At 38.5% G+C, this 24,656-nt stretch overlaps 1 protein-coding gene across 2 annotated transcripts in view; it reads right to left on the bottom strand.

Annotated features, from left to right (window-relative positions):
• LRRC4C (leucine rich repeat containing 4C) overlaps positions 1–23,562 on the bottom strand; it is a 101,460-nt gene extending 77,898 nt beyond the window's left edge. The window contains exon 1 of one of the 2 annotated variants that reach the window (XM_075094318.1): positions 21,676–23,562. The gene's annotated coding sequence lies outside the window, so the exon portion shown is untranslated. The remainder of the gene's footprint in view (positions 1–21,675) is intronic. The other variant, XM_075094317.1, reaches the window with a different exon arrangement.
• Between the last annotated feature and the right edge of the window lie 1,094 nt (positions 23,563–24,656).

Below are 24,656 nucleotides of genomic sequence, written 5' to 3'. Positions count from 1 at the left end.
GAGCAGGAACTTTGGAGGGGAGAACTTACAAAAAGTACTTGGAATCAAATGTACCTGCATATCCCTGAAAAGCTATATGTGCTGAACTATGTTTCGGAAAAAACATTACACAGAATATTACTGAAGTATTGCTAGTCCCCACGAAACACTAATCTTGTTTGAATTCTACAGATATTTGATAGTTTGGTTTTGCTTATTTGTAATACAATGAAAGGAAACTTTGAAGTTAAAAGTCATGTCAAGCAGAAAAAAAAATCCAACCACAATATTTGTCTTTCTTTCTGATAAATGTGAAGAAATGTTTTTTAAAAATTTAAACTAGTTACAGAATTTGACAAGAAATTAGTAAACATCTTATTCAGCTCTGATCTATACATTTGTTCTGTTCGGGGCGGAAGGAAGAAACAGTCAAATAATATTGTCTAGCTGTAGCAAGCGCCTGCTAATGACATTGAAACCAAAGCAGAAGCATTCGCTGGCTATTTCAAAAATACATTCTGATGTACCAGGCTAGATGAGCTATTCTGTCGTGTGTTAAACTTTGCTGCGGTTTCTTCCAGTGCAGCCCAGTGCATTTCTGAAAAACTGCAAGCCCAAAGCTTGAATACATTAATCTTTAGGGATGCCAGTTATCTTTCCTGATATTTTCCATGCCTAATACAACAACAAAACCTGACGCATCTACAAGAGAGAATTTTGTGTTGAGTGCACCAAGACAGAACTAATGTGAAAGCTCATATTAATACATAGAAATCATACTTTACCTGAAGATGCAAAGAATGGATAAGATATGGCAGTCTACTCTGAGTAGAATTTGGTGGTTTTCTTGTCCTTCTAATTCACATAACCCTTACCACCTCTTGGGATAGGTATTGTGAGATAAGTGAATAATTGACTCGTGCCAAATGGTTTAGCCTAACTTGTCTCAGAGGCTCTTGGATCCTTCTGCTTGTCTTGTGCCTTGGCCTAGGCACTCAATTCCTGCCAGCAGCTGAAACGTATCAACAATAATTACCATCGATAGTATGCTTACAATTGGAATGGTCAGCCATATCAAAATACTGACTACAGTAATCTTCAACATACATCCACAAAACAGAGAAATTATGTGATTCTACTAAGGAACACAGAGAAAATCATATATTAAAAAATCACAGATTTTTTTCTTTAGTGAAAAGGGTAATGAAGTCTAATTTATTGAATCTAGAAAGAAGCAATCTAAACCTAGAACCATATCTTCAAATGCCACTATCTATTTAATCTCCTGGAAGAAGAGGATTCTGAGAAACTTAGGGACTGAGTCAACAGAAATATCCTGAAGCTCAACACACGCAAATGGCTGCAACCACCATGGCTCAATGCAGGCTGAGATCTGACAGGTTGAGTAGCAGTCCTGAGGGAAAAAACCTGGAGGACAGACTGGATGCCAGACTGAACACAGGCACTTTCACTGAGCGTTGCCCACTGTTACTGCAAGTTTGCCAAACCACATACTGGATTGTTAGGAGCACAATGGCCAGCACATCAAGGGAAGTTATTAATTGTCCTTATCTACCTGGCACTTGTGAGGCTGCACCTAAAATACTGGATCAAATTTTGGGCCCCAGATTTCAAGAAGGATGTGCAGAAACTGAAGAGGGCTCAGAGGAAGGCTACCAAGAGTGTCAGGGTCTAGAGCACATTTCTAGGAGAGGCTGAGGGAGTAGGGCTGGTTTTGTCTGGCAGAGAGGAGGTTAAGGGGTGCTGCTCTGTTGGCAGCCTACAGTCATTTAAGGGAATTTACAAAGATAACCACAGCAAGCTTTATTCAGGAGTGATAGATCAAAAAAGGGGCAACAGCCAAAAATTGCAGGATAGTATTTAAGACTAGGCATAAGGAAAAAAATTTCTCTGTTAGAAGAGTGATACAGCACAGGAGCAAGAGGGGCTGTGGAAAATCTTGAAAGATTTTACAACTAAACTAGACAAAGCAAGGCCTAATTTGATGCAGTGCTTGTGATAGCCCCACTTCAGGCAATCTTGATGATTTCCTATGGTCCTTTCCAAACAATATTTTCCTGATTCTATGAAGTAATAACAGTAGAAACACTTGCACAGACATGTTCACAAATATTTTCTCTTAAATACACAATAAAATAAATTAATGACTTAAAATATGCAAAAAATTAATAATTAGAAATGTTAACAAATTCAGGTAGTTTGAAGGGTCTTTTTAGGCACCCTGGTTTGAAAAAAGGTCCAAAAATCTCAGAAAAAAGGCAAAAAAAAGCTTTTTGTTATCTAAACTTCCAACTTACGGCAATAGACACAGGAGGGGAAAAATCATGGTTTAATGCTCTTACATAGGCACAGATCTACTTTTATAAGTGTCATAAACTAAATTTTATGTGATACACTCCAATATTATACACAATAATTAGAAGTTAAAGATAATAATCACTATATGGAAAGAAGAGAATACTTACTTCTAAAACCATTTTCATTTGTTTAATAATCTTTCCCAAGGGCCTAAAAGGTGCTGAACAACTACAGCCTCTAATGACTTCATAATCCAATTTTGCACTTGGCTTATTATAGCAGCTTGAATTTCTCTTCTATGGCTCAATCCTGCACAGCAGAGAGACCTACTCCTGATCCAGTAAAGCATCCTGACTCCTGCAGCTCGTATCAAGATCATGGAGTCTCTAGGTATTTCCTTTTCAGTAAGGATGATAAAAGAAGTGAATAGAAGAAAGAGTCTTAACACTGCTTCCAAACACAAAAGTAAGCTGAGAAAGGCTTGTGTAAAGAAAGTAGTGAGATGAACAAATTGCAATAAATTGCTTTCCTTATGGATCAAGGAATTGTCTGAGTTGGAACTGTAACTAAATCAGTTCCCTTCCTGGGATTCTTCTTGGATATTCCTTCCCCTACTGTTCAGTCTAGCTTTTAATTTACTCCCATCTCTATTGTGAAGTCATGCACAATAAAATAATTTGAATTTTCAGGCTGGGTTATTCATATGGGTATGAATTTTATGGTCAGGAATTAATTATACTTTTTATATACTTTTTTCTTTTATAGATATATCTAAGCTACTGTTATTTTAAGTGAGTTACCATTAGTTTAAGTGTTTTTTGTTTGTAACTCCATTTGTTTTTAATTAACAACAGGTTTCTAGCCAAATAATCATATATAATATTGACAATACATGTAACAGCAGTACTAAATTTTGCTGCACTTATACTCCCTTACACAGAAGCAGGCATGAAATATTTGCCTTTTAGGAAAAGAGCACCGTTTAACATTAGTATCTCTGGGTTACTGGATCTTAATGAGTCTGAACTCCTTCAGTCAACTTTATTTGTACAACCACTCAGAACAGTAGTAGAAGCTGTGGAAAAAAAAATTACAGAAAATGACAACTTTTTCCAAGAACGAACACTATATTAAATGCATTTGGAGGATGAGGGAGGAAAGGGGGAAATGGTTCTTTTAATGTATCACAGCTCTCCATTTGGACTTAAGATCTAACGCATCCTTATAAGCAATGAGGACAATTACTCAATGACTTTGAATTTACCTTTCTTGGCCAGCTCTGGGACACTGCAAAAGAAACCCAGCTGTTTCTTGATTGCACATTTGATATTAAATGGTGTTATATTTTGCTCAGTGCAAAGCAGAGAGTTACTAACACCGTGAGTGATTTACTATCTATGTTCTCCGTAATACTCTGATCACAGCAAAATTGAAGTAGATTTTGTAAAAGAATCAGGTAAGCAATAAAGATAAAGCACATCATGGGAATGCTGTGCACATCACTAATATATTCTTACACAGCGGGACTGGAGTAGGGTATGTGTGTTGTGTATATATAGATTTGATCTAGCAATAAAGGCAATTGCACAGTTAAGATAAACTACATTTATTAGTTCTATTTAATAAGTGTTTGCATAGCCTGTACCATAGGACTGCAAAGTGATCATTCATCTATTCAAGCACACTGGCATATAATCTAGCAACACAATGTTTGAAAAAGCCAATGTAAAACCAAACTACACCAATCCTTTTTTACTTGAAAGACAGGTCTGATGAAATACATGATTTACTTTATGTTAGGAATGAACATTTTTAAAGGTGTTCCAGAAGCTGAAGTCCATGAGAACTGCAGCTATTGAGATTCTTTCACAAAGGCAGACTATGTATGCAAACAAATGTGTTCAGGTATAGGTTTAATTGTCTTACCCAAAGAACTGAAGTTTGAGAACTTCAGTTTATACCCTCTGCTATCACAGATAATAGTGGTAGCTAATTCCATGCCTTCTGGAATACTGGCAATAAAGACACTTGAAAAACAAAGTCCATAAAATTTAAATTGAGGATTCTTTGTCCCAAGGCACTAATCCTGTGTACCCTTGTTCTCTGAAGAGAATTGAACCTGGACCATCACTTTTTGCTTTTAGTCATGGTGCATAACAACTGCCTCTCATTCACTCACATCTCATTCACATTTATTAAAGAAAAGTGAAACTGACTAGGAAACTTACACTGGGTAAGTTTATCAGTAGCATGAGGCAAAATACAATGATCTTTAAAAGGAAATTTACATTTTAATAGTAATTTTTTAATTTCAGCTCTTTCAAAACATTGCAGATTAGGATTTTTAAAATATGTATACATTTCTACCCTGGCACCAACTTTTTGAGGGATGAGAAATGTTCAATTTAATTTATTTTCCATCTGGTAACAGGAGCTTACTTCCTTCTAAAGGCTGATATGCTGATCATGTTTCAATGCAAGAATGTATCACTTACTAGGGCCAGCATTTTCCAATCACTTCTGTTGTATTTAGGCAATACTTATTCTGAAGATTGTTCTAGTTTTTCACCCATATTTAGAAAACATATTGTGTAACATGGTGAAATAGCCTGATTCCTGCCAGATATGAACAAAAAGGCAACACCATGTTAGATAATTTTAGTCATCATGATACCATTCAGTGGAATCACAGTTATGCAATGCTCTGTTTTCACAGCCTTCTGGAGTTGTGGTCGGGTACTAATTTCTTGGCATTGCAGCATGATTATTTTCATTTATGGACTCAGAAGGTGGAGGGAAACCTGCCATGCTAAAATTCAAAGCAGTCCTTTAGCTTTCTACTTTCAGTCCAGTGTTGCACATACACTATTACCATAATAGTGGAACAAATCTGTTATTACAGAAAAGGCAGATTAGATGGATTTGAAAAACTGATGAGCACTGTCAGGGATTTTTGGATGAAAAGTAAAGGAACGGAGTATATGGTGTAGGAAAGTCATGTCTGAAGCAGATCTGCTTTATGGAATTCAAACCAAAGCAAAATGCAAAAAAGAGTATCATCTTGTTCTCTTCATCAACTGGAGTTTATACAGACATGTCAACCTAACACCCACCACAAAAATAAAGAAAAATACAGTATGTTTGAGAGACAGTGTCAATTATTTTCTTTAAATTCCTAGACAGTCATGACTCTGACTCATCCAATTTACTCAGTTTAATAAAATATGACCCCGTGGGAGTAGCCTGTTGCAAAATTCACCAAGACTATCTTCTGCCTCCAATGTGAGAAATGAATTCTGAACATGTGGACAACTTCTCCTTTACATGGTTCATTAACTGTTGAGGTACTTATATATAACTTCTATCCTTATCACTCCGGCAACATGGAATTTAAGCAATGCACAAAGCTTTGATAAGAAAATCTGAATTAATGTGAACTTCTAATAAAAATTAATATAAAATTTTATAATTAATATAAAATCTTAAAAGAAGATGAAGTAATGCTGGGGGGGAAGGAATAACAAACTGAAAAATTATGAGATGAATAAATAATTAAGCAATCTGCCAAAGCTATTCAAAGCACCTTTCAAAACAAAAAGACAAAGACTCTATGTTAAACACAATTCTTAAAAGATACCTAATGTGCCAAGAAAAGGCAAGTACGCTGGTGATATCGATTTAGGTGTCTTAATTGTGTTGTTACCTCCACAGACAGCTCTAAGAAAAAGAAAAAAAAAACCAAACCTGGAACTACATTTTTCCCCTACCATACCAGACATCTAACTGAATTGAATTTTACTGAATTTGCGATTTATAAGCAGTGATTCATGTATAGGAACAGTAACACTGGAAACTGATAGGAGCCTTAAATTCAGCCAAAAATCTGCTCTTGTTAAGCCTTTCTCAAATAAAGCGTTTTTATTCAAAGTATTTCTAATTCAGTAGGAAACATGGCTTCCTTTGCAAACTCACGGCAACTGACAGTCTGAGAAATCGAGACATCATCAAGCCCTTTGGCTGTGCTGGGAGGTTTCTAGGGGCAGGTTGGTCACAGTATATTGTCCTTAGCTGTGAATTTCACTCTCCTCCTGAGACTCTGAACCTCTTGACCTCTGAGTCATATTTCAAAGTCCACATACTCTCCCAGGATCTCTATCTGCTCTTTTGCAGAGGGAAGGGATGAGTGTCTCCTAAATAGAGGGTAGGTTGAAAGGTGGTGATTGGATATTGGAGAATTCATTACTGTTCAAAAACAATACATAATCTCAGTTGCTGACTTTCTGCCTTTCCATACAAGTTTGCAATGACTAGATAAGCAAATCCAACATGAGAGAAGCAAGCAAGTATTGTCATGACTAAACACCTTCCACAAAAGTTAGGGTTAGCTGCATCAGGTCCTAGTCCTTAACAGCCAAAATTCTTACAGCCACTTGCATATATATATTATACTTGGCAATTAGCTGTCCAGATCTTTGACACTGAATTGGTCCTAACCTTCAATTAAGACAAAGTAAAGAAGTCAGTGCCCTGGGTTCAAGGAAGAAAGGAAATCTATATATTCATGGGACACTATGGAAACCTTTCATCTAGCAGTTTTAAGTGGTTCATCTACTAAACACACAACAAACTGACACATCAAGAAGTCAAATGGAAGCAACTGAAATTGTGAATTATGACAAAAAGAACTTTATAGCTTTAAAGCTTGTGAACAACTGCAACATTGACAGAGTAGGTAAAATTTCACAGCGTCCAGGGAAAAGAGAGTTTGGGCACCGTGCTTTTCAATCATGCGAGTATATAAATTTAAAATAAATGAGTAAGTGTAAAACATGTAGAAAGCCTGAATAAGTTTTACTTGAATACTCCATATTCACTTGGTTAGAGCTAGAATATCAAAGCAATATTTGAATAAGCTTATGTTTACAAGTATTTACTCTTAAGAGTAAGAATTGGCAGGCTTGTGATCTTGCTTAACCTTAAGGAAGGCAATTTTGTTTGTTTGTTTGTTGAATTCAATTTATGCCTGAGGTAAAATAGGTCAGGAGGAAAAAAAAATCACTAACAGTCTGAATATAAAATAGTTAGTGGTATCACAAAACTGCTGGCAGATCAGGAAAAACCTTTCTTAAAAATGGAAGGATAAGAAAGAAGTTTTTTGACCTATGTCTCCGGAATTGTTTCACTAATGGAATATTTAAGGATAAAAGATGTGGGTTGTTTTCATCTCTTATGCTGCACTGAAACACTGTGGTTTATGTATAGTGATACTGATTGCAATAAAAATTGTGCTTAGAAAATGCCTTTTATTCAAGGTCCTTTCACACTACTGAAAGCCTAAGTTCACAATACCTCTTCTTAAATCCTACTCCCACTTCCTAAATTATATTAAACTGGTTTTGATGTCCGAACTCTTACAAACAGAGCATCCTGGTTGCATAAATTGAGGAAGGATCTGTCTGCAATATGCAAAAATAATTTAAGTTACAGAGAGGTAAAAATGGAGCACATAGAGCCTTATTTGTTTCGAACAATGAGTCAGAGACTATACAAAGATCACAGTCAAGGAATCTCTAGTCGTGACCACTAGGATACACAAGCTTGTCCATTCTAATATATTTAAATGTCTCTCCTAATTGCATTTTCCCCTTAAAAGGTATCATTTGAAATGGTAGAGGGGGAATGATGTGATACAAGATGTGATATTTTTTCTTGCTTTTGGGGGGTGGAGGATATTTTCATTACTTGTTTTGAAAAAAACCCAAACCTTATTCATTCTTAAATCTTTCTCAAAGCAGTTACTTTTTTACTCAGCTGCCATATAGTCAATGTTATAATTCTTCTGAGATCTACATGACTAATGTGTGGAGATTTCTGTCTCCCTCCTACACAGAGAGATATAAGGAAGCAGGCATTTTCCTAAACATATAAAAAATATATTTCCCTGCTATTTTTCTATAATCCAACCACCTGTTCAAAGAATCATCACTTTAATATGTCATAAGGCCAAATGTGCTCTAAAACTTTCAAGGGCAATCTACCCTCTTAAACACACATACCTACACTTACATGAACACATAGCTTCAGTAGTGGAAGTAGTTCAACTCATACCAATGAAATTAATCCGGCAGCTCCTTTAGTACATTTTTTTTGTTCAATTTAGAATTTGCTTTAGTTTCAGTGAGGCTTCATTCTGGTCCATAGCTTCATCTGCATGGAAAAACTGGCAAGAACACAATGTATCTTGCAAGTTTTTAAACTTTTCATTAAAAAGAGCTAGAGAAATGCTTAGAAACAGGCACCTGTTAGCTTTCCTCCAGTCCTCAGACACCTCTCCCAATTGTCATGATCATTCAATCATAGTCCAAGTCTTCAAGACACCTCTAGCACCAAAGGGTTCTTTAGAAGCTCTGCACGAGAAAAAGAGCTTCTGAACTCTGCTGCCACTGGGAGGGGACGAACTATTAATAGACAACTTCCAAAGGAACTCTATTCAAGGAGTGAGGAGCAGCCCAACCAAATTTAGTTTTCATAGTAAGCAAACTGAATCCATGTGGCCTCTGTAATCACTTGGCTGGTCCCACAGTACGTCAATGGTTTCAGAAGTGGTTACATGAACCTCTGACAAGGGAATCTGGGAAGGGGCTGGGAGAGAGAAATGAGAAAGGGACCATCCCAGACAGTATTTACTAGACTTAGGCCTTGTTCTTCCAATTCCCAAATGGCCACTAATTGTAATAACTTAATGGAATGATGATGCAAAATTTTAGCTATGTTTAATTAATCTCTCATTTGATTTAAAATGTAAGGAATGAAACTGCATAAAGCACGTGCAAGAAAACTATCCTAGATGATCACTTTGGTAGGATTTCAATAGTTGGGGAAGTTGCTGGCTTCTGTGGAAGCCATAAGGGAAGAGCAAGGGACATGTAACCTTCTTCCTTGAAAAACCCATAACCACACTAATTGGAACATACATCTGGAATAAAGAGCAAGGATTAAAGAAGGGTATGAATTTTCAAAATGTTTATTACTGTACTGACTACCCAGACAGATGTTCTTAGTCAGTATTAACACTGCTTTTGTATAATGTAACCTAACAGGCAGCCACTATGCCAGCGCTCTTAGTGCAAGCTTAGTGCAGGTTAGCATGTTATACTTGTGCCATCCACATTGTTTCCTCCCATAAGCAAGCATGTGAGGTCACTTAATTTTTATAATCCCTGCAAAAGTAAGATTATCTATCCAAAGCCCAGGTACAGTAAAGGGTGCAAAAAGGAGCACAATATAGAATAAAATAGCAAGGTCAGAAGTACAACCTTGTCTCTAACCTCATCCTAAGCTTCCTGAAATTAGGAATATTTGAAAAGTCAGTAGCCTTTTCTGTGGTCCCTGCAGTATTGCAAAAGCATGACTCCCTCTGCAAAGGATTCAAGTTCTCACTATCTTGTATACAGCCATTTCCACCTCTGTTAGGAGAGCATAAAAATCCTACAGTTCCAATTTTGCATTGTCTGAATTCCAATGTCACTCAGTGATAAATGACAACACAAGCCACAAGGAGAATCAGGCCTAATAAGTCTTAGTTTTCCTCTGGATACACTGACACAGTAACTCTGAACAGCGTCTCATTAAGCCACATTACTAGAAGAATACATCCTATTATCTTACTCAGTGACAGCCTAAGCAGTAATGGGGAGACAATGAAATTTAGTGTCAAAGAATATACCATTGTTTTTTGTTTTCATTAGCTGCAGTTGATATATATAGCATGGGTGGAGAGCAGTAAGTAACAGAAGCTTAGAGATGAAAAAGAAAGTATAATTGTTACAACCCATCCCTTCAAAATATGTCTCTTGCACACCGGTACAACAGAAGTATCACAGGTGGAGAATGCACTCTGGAAGCGCTAATTAGGACAAGATCTCTTAAGACTTGCAGTTTTGGTGAGTATTCAGAAAAGGTGAAAGAAGTATGTCCTGAGATGTCCAGTCCTTAGAATCTGTCAACAGCTTGTAGCTGACAGCAATTGAATAGCAACTGACAGCAACCTCCAAAGGAAAGCCCATTGCTACCTCAGAGAACACTTTCTTACAGGCCATGACCTCTCAGGCTAACTACATCAGCTGTAACAATGAAATTGTCCACTACTCCAGGAAGGCTCTTGAATGCAAGAAACACAGTTTACACAAAAAAATTTACTTGGACTATGAAACTCAAAACTAAACAGAGGAAGTGACCACCAACCTTACCTGTAAGTACAAAATATGTATCTTTGTTTTAGATTTCCATCAGTAATTTTTTCAGAATAGTTTAGAACAAACTGCCCAAGAAATCAGGTGAAGAGTAACTAGAAATGTGAGAAGACAACTCACTGTGACTGCATATAATTGCAACCTACACTACCCAAAGGCTATTAAGCAGAGATGCAGAGTCAAGCTAACTTCATTCTTTCCTCTTCTCTGTCTTCCCAAACTAAGTACATACATTAGCAAAAGAAGAAAACATGTAAAAATCAACTCCATAAGCAGAGTTATTTTATGAAGACAGAAATCTACATTTTAGTCTAAAATGCTTAACAGCCATTCACAGCAAGAAAAAATGTGGACAGAGCAATGTTTAGTGGCCAATAAGCAGAGAGAAACAGGGAGAAGGATATACCAACTTTGACATCCCTATATTTAGTCCATCTCAGGCTTGGAAAGAAGCCTGGCACCAAGACCAACTATCACAGTTCATATCTGGATGCATATCTGGAAGCCTAAGCTAGAAAAAAGCTCTTAGACAATACCTTTTGGCTGGTTTTGATTTAGGTGTTGAACTCCTGTTTCAGCTTAAACAAATGGACATTTCAGGCTGGAGGCCCAGGTTGCTGATAAGCCAGTGTTTCAGAAGCACAACACTCAAAGCTTGCAAATCTCTCCACTACGAAGGTAGGTAGAAGCTTGATCACACAAATAAGTTAGTGGATGGGCTGCTGAGTGGATGAGTAAATATGCACAGTGAGTATTTTTTCCACCCTCAGGACAGCCTTCAAAATTAACCTTTATAAAACACTTCAGATTTGACAAATTAACAGATTTCAAAAGATGTTTTTCCAACTAACCAGATAGAAGTCTGAGGTACTGAGATTGAGTCAGAGTGCCACAGAGAAGCAGATCACCCAGAAACTTCTTGGGCCTTCTGCTAACAAACTCAGCAGAGAGGAAACGATCGACTGGGTAGTGAAATTCTTTGGGGTGTTCATGCATTGCAAGCTAGACGGGCTTGTTGATGATGAGATTGGAAGCTTGGTTATGAATGCCAGGGTACATTCATTCTACATGCAGAATCACAGGCTGAGGGTACAGGGACCTCAGAACCATCTGCCCTTCTGAGTATCACAATATACAAAACACAATAATGCGTACATCACTACAACAGCCTTCCACGCAAATATCCAATCTGTGTACATGGACTTGAAGACACAGGGAAATGCCACTTCTCCAAGCAATTTTAAAAATCATGAATTATTTTCACCATTAAGAATCTACCCTTAATTTCTAATCTGAATTTATGAGACTTCAGCTTCCAACTATTGCTGCTTCTTAGAATTTTATTTGCTATATTAGAAAACATTTAAACACCTATTTTCCCCCACACTAATCAACAGTTCTCAAGTTTCTTAATCAATAGAGTAAAATCTGAGCACTGAATTTTTCTTTTTTTTTTCAGCACTGAGTATTCTTGTGTCTCTTCTTTCTTTTCAACATAATTTTCAAAATGTGGACAAATTTAAATGTAAACAGCATTCCAGTTTTCCCATTGACGTTGTTAAAATCACTACTCTATTTCTCTGTTTATTTATCCAGTGGTATGACATAGCCTTTTTAATGCTATCATTGCGGGAGCTCATGTGGAATCTCTCGCCTGCTATGACCTTAAAAGCAAGTCTGAAAATCATTTACAGATGAATGTCCCTCATACAGGATATACCTTCAGAATCTGTCCTTCTTATACATAAGATTTTGGATCCAAAATCACTCTGCATGCCTATCCTATCTACCATGCTGCCAATACAGTCGCTAAGAAAAATTTCTCAATTCATGTGATTTAAATCACATCACTATAACCAACAACATTTAATTAACTGGCACTCACTGCCAGCTCAGGATCAGCAATACAACAGATTAACCACAATACTAGATACTTACAAAATGACAATAAACACCTAAAAACTTCTAAACACCCCTATATAATTGATCCCCCAAAGTAATACCATTCAGGTATCCTCACAGATGACGTGGGTGACAAGCACATCTCCAGTTCTGGGAGTGCAGGCTCCCCTACTTGCTAACTCCTCCTTTTGAGACATGGGTGTTCCAACTCTGTGTGGTCCCATGCTATCTGCTAATGCCCAGGCTGGGAAGAAAGCACTCACAGTTTGCTCATGCACTCACAAAATGTGGGTCCCTGCTTGTTTCACCCTGTGTGATCACCCCACTAGCTGAATGCTGGCTCCTCACAGTATCCAGTGCAGAGGCAGCTTGGTCAGACCAAGCCAAAGGTTGCAATGAAATGGAGCAACATCTGTCAGTGTTAAACAAGTTTTTTTGCTCTGTTTCTCTCACCTGCCCAGCCACTCACACTTAAAAAGTTTCATGCTTCTTTTATCCTTTTTCCCAAGCTTTGTTTCATAAGTTTTTTGGTGCTTTTTGTTTAAATTCTCCTCTTCACCATTATCCGTTTGGGCAAACATTTTCGCAGTTAACTCACTTATCTTACACAGTTTACACTCATATTCCCATCCTAACAGCCTTTGTTATCTAGGTCATTTTGCCAGCTGGAGGCCCCACACTTATGCTAAGCGTAATTTTCTGTCAATGATCTGTCTAGATCATTGGTACAAATGTTGTAAAAAGAGTTACAATACCTTTATAATCCATTCAAACATATTTCCCCACAATACTTAGTTTTGAATATCTGACCAGTACTTCTAAGCTACTTAAGTATCCCATGCATGTGGTTCAAAGTTTAAATGCACTATATTTTCATGGTAACTTATATCTACCAACCCTGCGGTATCATGAAAGAGTCAGATTGTTTGCTTGATAGAAAATACTTCCCATAATACCATACTATTGCCATTAAACATTTCCCCTGCCTTAATTCTGTATCAGCTGAATCCTGCGTTGGATTTTCTGGATTTCTGCCTAAAATTTATGTTGGACTAAATGGTCAATGATCACCACAAGTTCATCACCCTTGTATCATTGGAATGTTTTCTAGACATATACTCTGGATTACCCTTTGGGAAAAGAATAACAGTACTGTTGATCTAATGTACACCTAATAGATGTTTTCCAATATCCTTTCACTTGCTTTTACTTTTCATGATAAAAATTTTTAATCATGATTTTTCCAGATACAGAATAGAAATATTAGTTGAATAATCCTGTCAGTTCTGAATCATTACTGCCAGTAACTTTTCATAGTATGTCTCCAATAAAAGCATCAATATGTACAGTAATAGTTCCCCACTTCTGGTATATCCTAAGCCCACCACCAAACATCAACACTTCTATCAGATCAACTGTGCTAATTTTATACCTTTATTTTAATAGAGGTTGTTATCTGTTTTCCTCTTTTTTTACCTAGTATATACTAGTTTATTTTCATTTTGGTTTAAATGCTACATTTTGTCCTCATTTTCCCTTGTATCAGACAGACTTATAGTCAAATGTGAACTCTTATGATTTAGGTTTTCGTCTGGCAAAACAATATATTCCTAGAAACTGTCCAGTTTATATTCACAGCCTTCTGTTTATATGTTCTCTTCAATCAATTTTTCTCATAATTTTCCTCAGGTTTAGAAGATATGTCTTTCTGAAGCAGCATCATTGGCTGCGTTTTATCTTCCATTTGCTATAGGTAATCATCAACTTAATCTTTCTTTGCCACAAAAAAAGCTTATCTAGACAATGCCTGAAATCAGATACAATACCTTTTGTGATAGGAAATTATTATCTATATTTCTCTACAACTCTTAATGACATTCTATTACTGCTGCATGGGATTTTCATACATATCCCCAAACCTGAAATTTCCCATTAAAAATACAATTATTTTTCCACATGTTATGGAAAGTTACTTAAGGACTAAATCGTCCTCTGCTATGGTTTGATTTAGTCATCTTTAACAGATACCTCCAGGCTTTTACTTAATGTATATAACTCAATTTTCAGTACCAGACTACTCAGTGAAATGCACATTACAGAAAGAGGGATATCAACATGAACATTCACTGAAGGTGAGTTTTTTCAACCTCATTCCAGTTCAAAAGAGAAATCCATTATGGTTTTAATTCTCTGCACCATATACAGTCAAAATTCACATGGGCGTTAAATACAATAAAACTCTTACTGAAGTAGCAGACTGTGCACTGCATATGAGCAGCCTGAAAGGCTAATGGGGTCACCATCCTTCCCCTTTAGTAGCTGTGTCATCAACAACCCTAACAAAAATGAACCTCAGCTCTTTAAATGATGTAACAAATATAAAAAGCTTGCCTCTGGAAAAATAATATATAACTACTTGTAGAAGAACCTGCCTGTCCAATAAGGGCTCACAAATAGAGTACTGGCAGAGAAAATTATTGTAAAACCAAACAGCTAAGTAAAAAAAAAAACCCTTAACACAACACGTATGCCCTTTAGCAAAGCTCATGGAATTTAATACATTTTTGCACACTTCATTTGAAACTTGCATGCACTGAGGGAGGGAAAACTATGGTTCCTTAGCTTAACCCTTTTCTGTCCTTGTAGATCCTCTTCTGTAGCCTTTAAAAAGTAAACTATAACTTTTTTTTTGTAAACTAGTTATAAAATGTCACAATATCCACTTACCGATGTGAATAGTCAATGCACAGAGACGACAGCATCACCAAATTCTCCTAGCCGTGACTGAGAATTCAGCCCTAAAATATGACATTTTACAAAATATCTGGTTTTGTTAATATAGATTGAGTTTTTGCTGTGGCAGCAACAAGGCCCAGATTACTTTATTAATCCATCAATTATTACATTATACACTGATGAAAAAGAAGCATTAATACCTGAAATATCATCAGGTACTGCAAAGGGAATATGGAAGATTTAGAAATTTAGAAGTTTATGGCACATTAATTCAAAATGGTATTTGGATCACCTTTTTATGTCTGTAAATAGAAATACTTATCCTACTGTTTATTTCTGGAACTAAACCAGGTTTTGTACTTCATTTAGGAGAAGGAAAAAAACCAAAAACAAAAACAAACCAAAGCAGGATCAATCCTGCTGAAGTAATTACTAAAGCTCCAAGTGAGATCAGTGGGAGCAGAACTGCATTTATCTTTGCACAATGACAGATGAGAAGGGGAAGAAATGTAAAAGCAATGAAACTGGTTGCATGGAAGAGTTACCACAGAACCGACTAGCTCATACGCGTTGCAGTGCTGCATTAGAACAAGAAAATGGGCATTAGTGAATAAAAATCAAAACAAACCTTTTAACTATTTCTCTGCAAGACAGAAATCTCACTTATACCAGTTTACAGAGAGACTGTCATTCCAGCCTCTTCCACCTGCCCACTAATAGTTGGGTTTAGAGATTAAAAAGAAAGTAAATTATTGGTCTACAGCTGACGAAGACCCTATAATGATGAAACTTTCATCCCTAGGACCCTACTTCAAATTCCAGTCAAGTCAATGGAATCTGATGGGCTTCAGTAATTTGAGGAGCGGGCAGTAGTACAATGCATGGGAAGCATGCTACCTCCCGTCCCCATCACAGCTAACCACTTTTTTTGCCATCTCAAAGATGCTGGGGAAAGTTCAATGTACATGAACAGAATTGGTGCCTGCTTAAGGTCTTAAGGCAATTTTTGCTTAGGATCGTAACAGAGGTACAATGATAAACAGTGTGAGGAAGCCTGTACTGTTATTACTCATGCTGCACTCCCCTCATCAATAAACAGGCTCTTTATGTGCTCGGCTTCACTCACATGCCATGTGAGTGAAGACATTATTGACATGAAAGTGAAGAAAGGTGTGTAAGCAAAAATAAAATGTGCTAGAGATCTAAAATACACTAATACTTTTTTTTTTTTTTTCAAAATTACTATCACTGGCTTTCAGGATTAGGTCTGACCCTCAGCGCAAACACTCTTACACGTGTAGTGAAGGAAAACCACCAACTCCTAGGTGTTCCAGAAGTCAATTCATACTATACCATTCATATAAACATGAATGGAAACCACATCTATATTTCTGAGGATTATTTTAATGCACAGGACTGTATGGATCCCATAGCTGTCAAATAACTGAAGAGAGATCCCTCAAACACAAAGATCATTACTAAATGCTCTGAATTGCCGCTGGTTTGCAGACAAAATCTCATTCATTTAACTTATCTTGTTGTGATACTTCTGAGTAAGCTTTATCTAGTTGCATGTGAAACCATTGTTGCAGGAGATTTTTGCTTTTTTTGAGGGTGGGTTGGTTTCCTTTTAAATTCTCGTGGTTTCCTGGTTATATTGCTCCCCCACAGTCCTGACATAACAAGTACAAGCTCTGCAGCAAATACTATGGGAGATTTTATTCAGTGGTCTGTTGCTGCCTCTCTCTCCCTTTCACAAGCAGCAAGGGTAAATCTTGTCTCAGCACTGTGAAAATGGAATTTCAAGAGTTCTTACAGTGGTATTAGTATTTAAATTTACAGCAGCTCTGGTATATACCTGAAATGCATTTTAATCTACCCAAGGAATATATTCAGTTCTGGGAAGTTCATTGTTGTTTCTAATTGTCAGTGACTGCTACACTTTGCTTGCCTGCAGCTATCCAATTAACATATCACCACTACGCAAAATATTGTAATTTGCTTGATGTCCTAACAACAAGAGCCTCACACTCCACTTCTATCCAAAAATTTCCTCCTAGTTGGCTTTCCAAAGTATTAGCAAATGACAGGGAAGAACATACAAACAGACATATGTGAACAGATAACACAGCCTTCAAAAACCTTCTCCTGTTGTTGTGCAAAGTTCTGTGGAGATACTCCTGGTTGTTGCGTATCTCAAGAGAGAGAAAAACAGAGAAAGAGAGGGAAGAAAAGCTCAACTCCAGAAGTGGAAAACATGTAACTTGTGCCCTGAGATATTGCTATGGCAACATTTAAACAATGAACAGAAAGCCCTGCAGGATTCTGCTCTTGCTTCCTTGGATACCAAATGTAAATCCTGATTCTCTTTTATTGTGTGCATGCACAAGCGTCTGATTTTTGCCTTTTCCTCTAACAGATAGCAAAGTATCCAGGCCCCCTACCATGAACTATGTGTTAATTCACTTCCACATGCTGCAGCTTGTGAATCTGCAATTAAAACACACCAGTAGCACACTCGTTTCCCTTCTTGCATCCCCATTCCTATCCCCCAAGAGAAAAAATTACTGCGATAATACAGCTAAATAGCAGGCACCCCTCTTTTCTGAACAACGTAATTAAATTAACCACTCCAAGATGTCACAAGCCAAGACCCAAAGTCTTCTGCCATTACAGGAAGTGAAGACAGGATCATTTCTAAGGGGAGCTCCTTGCCCATGCTGCTGGACTTGAGCATGCTGTAAGGCTGCCCTCCAGACCACTCTGGCTTCTGCTATTATTAAGGCATTCTCATCTGGGTTGTCCTGCAGGGTAGCACTTTATAACTGAAGGAGGCTTGGTTTTCATTATGATTTTCATAGAGCAGCTGGTAAAAGGATAGATGGGGATGCAGAAGGAAGGCCCCTGCTAATGGGGGCCCTGCTTTGCACCCTAGCCCAAAGTCCTGTCAGCTTGACTACTCTAGAAACGACTTGGTGGGGGGCTAACTGCACTTCTTCAGAGTAATTTTCCTCCCAGACTGCAAGTAGCACTAATTCCAACACCCTTCTCTCTCTCCTCATTCCCTTACTAGCAATCAGAAAAAAAGGGATATCTCTAAGCAGAAGTGAAGGCGCACTGGCAAGACTGAGATGGAGGCTCTCGCACACTGCTGCTGTGCACAGTGCACTCCTTCAGTGAATATATTGTAACTTCACTCTTGAACAGCTTGGCTTGTGAGTTTTCACCAGTACCAAGATCTCTCAAAATGTGCTAAAATCCTGTCCTGAGCCCCCTTCAAAGTCTTTCATATTGCTATAGCAAGAATCTTCATGTCAAATGGGAGACAGTTTGTTAGGCCACAGGCAAAAAATTTTAAGTCCTATATGTAGGAAGTCACAGCAGCACCTTGGGAACCCCTTTCTTTTCCTTCAGTCCCACAAAATTGCTCACAGATGGCTCACATCTAGAGCACTCTTTCTTGGGTCTCAACCAATCTGAAAGTCCATTTTTCACTTGTCAGTGCTATCAAGCTGGGAGATACTGTGACACAAAATTTGCTGCTCCAGCAAACTGAACCTGCTCCTATTCTACATTAGTACAAATCATTCCTGACGTGAAAGACATGGACTAGCTACCCCCTTGCATTGCTAGCCTACAGTTTGCCAAGAATACCTGAAGTTTGAGATGCATGATATCTGACCTTCCAGAGAACAATAAGAACAAATACAGTAGGACCCTCCAATATAGCTTTCTCTTTCCTTCTGTACAAGCATTTGGTGCCTAAATATACACATAATGGTTCCTTGTACAGTGCCAAAATCCCAGCTGCCTGGGGTCATTACCAAACGGATTGTCCATGGTTTGAAGAAGAGACAGCCCACAAGACCAGCATATGCTGCTGAATGATACACCTGTGCTCAGGCACATGCGAGGGAAGTAGCAGAGACAGCCAGCTCTTGCCTCTCCTTGTGGAGATTTGTTGTTGTCATTTAGCTGGATGTTTGGATTGACACTTTTGGCCATTTATGTTATGATCAGCCCTTTGGGCTCTGGATAAGCCCCAGCTCAAATGTTGAGAAATTCTATACTCGTTCCCAGTCTGAGATTGAATGAGTTAAACTCTGGGTTGTTCCATCTGTCTTTCGGCGACTGTATTAAGTGAATGATTCACTGAAGTGTGAAACTGTTGCCTCTCTAGAAGCAGACACGCATCCCTAGCTTTTTAACATTGACAAGGTTTGCCTATTTCAGCCCAAACTGGTGGCTAAATTTTCCCAGTGCTTCCTTATTGCATCAGGAAAATCCTCCTGCTAGTTATTGTACAAAATGAATGAGGCACCTGTGGCAGATTTCTTTTGTCAAAACCTGGAGTTGCTCTATCAAATATTCTGTTTATATGTTCAGTTGACAGCAGTCCAGGGAAAAGCTTGGAGATGCCTTTTCCTTAGCCAGCTTCTTTTTCCTTCAGTAATTACTGAGCAGCAGCTTAACATAGATTTAGCTGCTCTATTACTGCAACTGCTGATGTAAGTGTAGCCCACAATTGGGCACAGACTTATAATGATACATGAAGGAATGGAGAAGAGAGTTTTGTGCTTATTTTCAGATGCTGGCAAAGTTATTAACCACTTAGTGTCCCACCAGGAAATGTGCCCAGAGAAATAAATGAGGCTAAAGCACTTCATACCAAACTGATTTAGCTATACTGAGAAAGATGAGAGTAATTGGAGCTGGAAGGAACAATTTTTGCTGTGCATGCTTCCTTCTTTTTCTAAACACAACAGCACAAAGGGTCTGATTTGTTCAGGTGGTGAAACAAAAACTCCCAGAGATTTCGTTAGGAGCAGGACTGCACCCTAAATCTTAATGCTTTAGAAGTAGCTAATGTTTAAGCAGCATGACCTCCAAACAGAAGTGCATGGGACACATGTGAGAGGCAGAAGGTCTCATTTCCATTATGCCAAAAGATTCAGGATGTTTACATAAAGTAACAGTGGTGATGTGAGTGAATGGAGAAAGGGAGAAAAAAAGAAGATGCTAATATTTATTTATGTATTTATCCAGGGAAGTTAGAGCTCTGGTTTGCGTTGTTTCATGCAGGAAGCTTGTGAAGAGGGAAATGCTGGCAGAAAAGAATGTTAAAATCCAGCTCTACCAACACCTCTCCCATCCCTGCCTTCTCTCCCCTCCTCCAGAATATTGCAGCTAGAGAAAAGTAAAGCAAGTGGCAAAGCTAGTTTTGCACCTTGCCTGCCAAAAAATATACATATCTGCTCAATGCCTCATTTAATTAGCTGTTTCTCTCCTTCTCCACCAGTTTGGGCCTAATACTTCCAGCTTTAGCCTCTACATATGAAGGCCAAGGTTGAGGAATACAGAGGTGAGGGAGGAGAGAAGGGGAAGAAAGAGAAAGAAAACTCCCTATCTACAAGCAAAGCAGTCATACCAGGAGAGGGGACGGAAGTGGCACTCTTCCTCACAGGAAAACAAGGACTTCTATTTCAAACACCATGTTATCCTCCCTTTATTCCACACCCCCACACCACATTCCTCCAGAAAGGGAGAGACATTTACTGGTCTGTTACACATCATTGCTAATCTGTGAACCCCACCATCTACAAGCCACATTTTAATTATTTTCATTATCAGCATAATAACAAAAACCTCCTAACAACACAGTATCCTCTCATTGCTTGTCAATCAAAGTAAATTGCTTTCAACTGCCATGAAAGTCCTAGGGGAGCCTGAAGGATTCACCACAAAATCACAAAGAATTTCCTAGGAGATCTGGAGGACACTGGTGGCTTGTACAGCAGTTTCCTAAACTCCCCTTCAATAGAAGAATGTCCTCTCTCTGCCTGTTACTGTTTTTTCTTAGCAATGAGTGTAAAACATGCCATTTCTCTCAGAGTTGCCTCTTCAAAATCCATTAAAACCCCTTGTCCTACCTGCCCCCAGCTCCCGCCAAAAGCCATCCTTCACCTCCCTGCTTGATTATTAAATTTTCCTCTTAACAGACCATATTCATCTGCAATGTCAGACTAGATGCCAGCATTCAAATCAGAGCATTTCTCTATTTTAAACACTTACTAAACAAATAAATAAATAAACCTCCTCCATGCATCCAATTCTATGCAACTTGCATCCATTTGTACAGACTGGGCAATCAGGCAGCACCCCCCACTCACTGCAGGGGCTTTCTCAAAAGATTTCTTTGCTAGTGAACATTTACAAACACCTCAGAACCACAGAGGCAGGCATCTGCAACATCCTACCAAGCCTAGAATTTTACTAACAGGAACATTTGAGCTACTGTGAGAATTCAGTTCTGTCCTCATTCCTTCCCTTCTCCCTTCGCAATCACCCCTCTCCAGCCATTATCAAAATCCAGCCAGATTCTTTGTTCACGTGGGGGAAAAGACCAAGAAAAGAGGGTTAAGAAAGAAGAGAGGCAATGGGACATATTTCCTTTTCCAAAAAATAATAAAATAGAAAGTGTACTTACTGTATCCTCAAAGACTATCCAGGCGGAAATCCAAGTGGTTATGAAAAACCAGCGTGGGGGAGGGGTTAGAAAACTATTTCATTTCAGCAACCAAATCAAATTTAAAAACAAGAAAGGAAATAAAAATAAAGGTTATCCAACTGTAATTTCCCAGCAATTTCAGTCCATACAGGTGCCAATCCAACCCATTGCTGAACTCTCCCCCTCCAGCAATTTTCCTTTCTTCTTCTCTGTCCTTTATTTTCTCTGTGGCTTTCAACTTTTCTGTAGTGGTAATGTTGATGTTTGCCTTCACCAGAGAAGAGTAGTTTAAAATAAGAGGAAAAAAACAAAAAATCCTCGCAGATGATGAATGGTCCTTCTCCTTTCTGAAACTTTTCATTCCACTGTGGATCCTTTCCCTAGTTTCCTTTTTCTGAGATTTTCTGCCTCTCTGGATGTACTGCTCTCCATTGCTCACTATTTGTTTTTTCTCTGGAGAACAGAAATGGCTGTATTTCTTTTTAAGCAACCCTCCATCTGTATTCTTTTAATGTAATTTTGTTGTGATTGTTAAGATCCAGGTCTTGCCAGGCAATTTTCTTCTTCCCCCTTCTTTGCTGCACTATCAATTATCCAATCTGTGTGTCTCCACATTAGAACAGGGATTCCCATTCTTCTTTTCCTCTATCCTCCTCACTCCTTTACAAAAGAATCTCCTTTTGCATTTAAATTTTTATTTGTGTCTGTCAAAACAATAAAGTTTTAGTCTCTCTCTCCCCTCTCCAAAGATCTGATTAGATTTCCAATCACAACCCAGTGCGCAATTGGATTTTTGATTTCAGCAAGAAGCCAGCAATCCACAGCATCAGCATCCTCTCCTCGCTTCAAACTCCACGTTATATCCTTTTGCCTTCCCTCCAACTCCTCTGCATTTTCATAATCTCACATTAAATGGAATGAAGGAGGGAGGGAGTAGAGAAAAATTCAAGGTTCCCACCAGCTGTCAAGAATAAATCCATCCCCTTGTTATTTTTTTAAACACTTGGGACGGGTATTTTTAACGCCCACTCTCCCCTTTGGCCCCCACACTTCTCAAAAATCTCTCTGATGTTAAAACTCCCCCAATGGGGCACAAAAGAAGCCCAGCGAGGCGTGATTTGTCCTCTTAGCTGTAAATTTCACAAGCACCCTTTGCTTTTCATTTCAGCTTCCTCTCCTTTTGTCCAGCAGCTATACAGATCCAGCAGCACCAAGACGGATAAACTTCTGTTTCTTCTTTGAGGAGGGAGAGGGAATGAGAGAAAGGAAGAAGAATAAAAGCTTTCCAGTCTCTGCCTCCCTTTTCCTCCTTTTCTTTATTTCAGTGCAGGTCTGATCTCATTTCCAAGCTTAGCCTGGTGTATTTCAGATCTACAAGTTGGATTTCCCTTCTGCACAGCAGCGAGTTAGTCTCCCATCTTTTTCCACATGCCAGTTATCTTCTCCCTTTTCTTCCTTCCTGCCTCCCTTCCAAGATGACACATTCCCAGGAGCACAACCGCTTCCTTCAGTTTTTAGTTTCATCCCTGAAATGCATAGCCCTTTGCACAGCCGAAACCCTTCCTCCCTCCCATTAGCTTCAGCTCGAATTCTCCCTGTGTGTGCATGTACGTACGCATGTATGTATATATCCAGTTCCTGACAGATGCTGTTGCTGCTGGGAGTAGCTCCGCTTTTCTGTCGCTCTGGCTTTCTCTTACTCCCCACCTTTCAGTGGCACCCTAGGATTTGCAAATGTCCCAGGGCCAGTCTTTCTGGCTACACTCCTGCTTCTCCCCTTCCGTTCTCTCTCTCTCTCTCTCCCCGCCCCCCCTTTCTTCTTCTTCTTCTTCTTCTTCTTCCTCCTCTTCTTCTCCTTCTCCTCCTCCCCCCTGCCCCCCCTTCTCTGCTTGTGATCAGTAAAATACAATTACCCAATTACCTCCCATCATCTTAGCACTGATTGGTCAAGTGCATTAACACTTGATGTCAGGGAAGGGGTATGGGAGCTACTCCGACGTGGCACTGCTGCCACCTGGTTGACAATCTGGGAACAAACGCTGGGCTACCTTAAGAAATCTTCAAGTCAGAAAGCAGTGACCGAGAAACAAGGGATCGTCTTAAGGAAAAGAATGTCAAAACTCATTTTCTTAAAAGCCTGCCTGATTCTGACAGTTCAACCAGTATTCACAGGTACCAGCCTCGCCGCTGAAGCACAGGGAATGACAGTAAAATGAAATAAGGTATAAAGTTGTCTTTGCAAAAGAAGTACAGAACATTCAGTATTCACAGGTACCAACTCTAGCCACAGATGCAGAGGAATGACAATAAAATGAAACAAGGAATAAAGTTATCTTTGCAAAAAATGCAACAGTGGAAAGAATTTGCATGGAAAGACAATCTGTTTTCTAATTACAGAAATAAATGTATGTTTAAAACTTGTATACACATACAAGTTTCCTAAAACTCCATTTTGGCAGGTGTTCTATGAGGCCCTATGAGGTACTTCAAGGTTTCAGTGAGTTTGATGGCTCCAGTGAGCTGTTAAGTGACAGCAACAGAACAATACAATGTCTAGGCTCACCTGTCAAATCTGCTGCAGCTTGGTTAGAACGACTTCTGATCAGGATTTTTGAGGTTTCTAAACCAACTCCCTAATTTGGGCTAGTAAAGTACTGACATGTTTGTTACGTACTTACCCACTAACAAGGTATGTTAGGTGTACTTACGTATGTTGCCTAAAATGCTCAGAATTGGACTTGTGTCTTGTTTTTTCAGGGACTTGAATTCAATAGATATTTTACAGAAAACTTTGCCTGTATAAAGTTAGATTCGCTACCCTCTCCAGGATGAAGGGAAACGGTATATGGATGATGTATGTGCTGGCATTTGTCTCCCTCAAAATCAGAAAGAAATTATTTATAGATCTAACTCCTCCACACACACACACCCCCCCAAAAAAAAAAAAAAAAAAGAATTAG

The sequence above is a fragment of the Phalacrocorax aristotelis genome, chromosome 5 (genome assembly GCF_949628215.1).
Source record: "Phalacrocorax aristotelis chromosome 5, bGulAri2.1, whole genome shotgun sequence".
Lineage (NCBI taxonomy): Eukaryota > Metazoa > Chordata > Aves > Suliformes > Phalacrocoracidae > Phalacrocorax > Phalacrocorax aristotelis.
The sequence above is the reverse complement of the archived record's forward strand: the minus strand, read 5'-3'. Positions and strand labels throughout refer to the sequence as shown.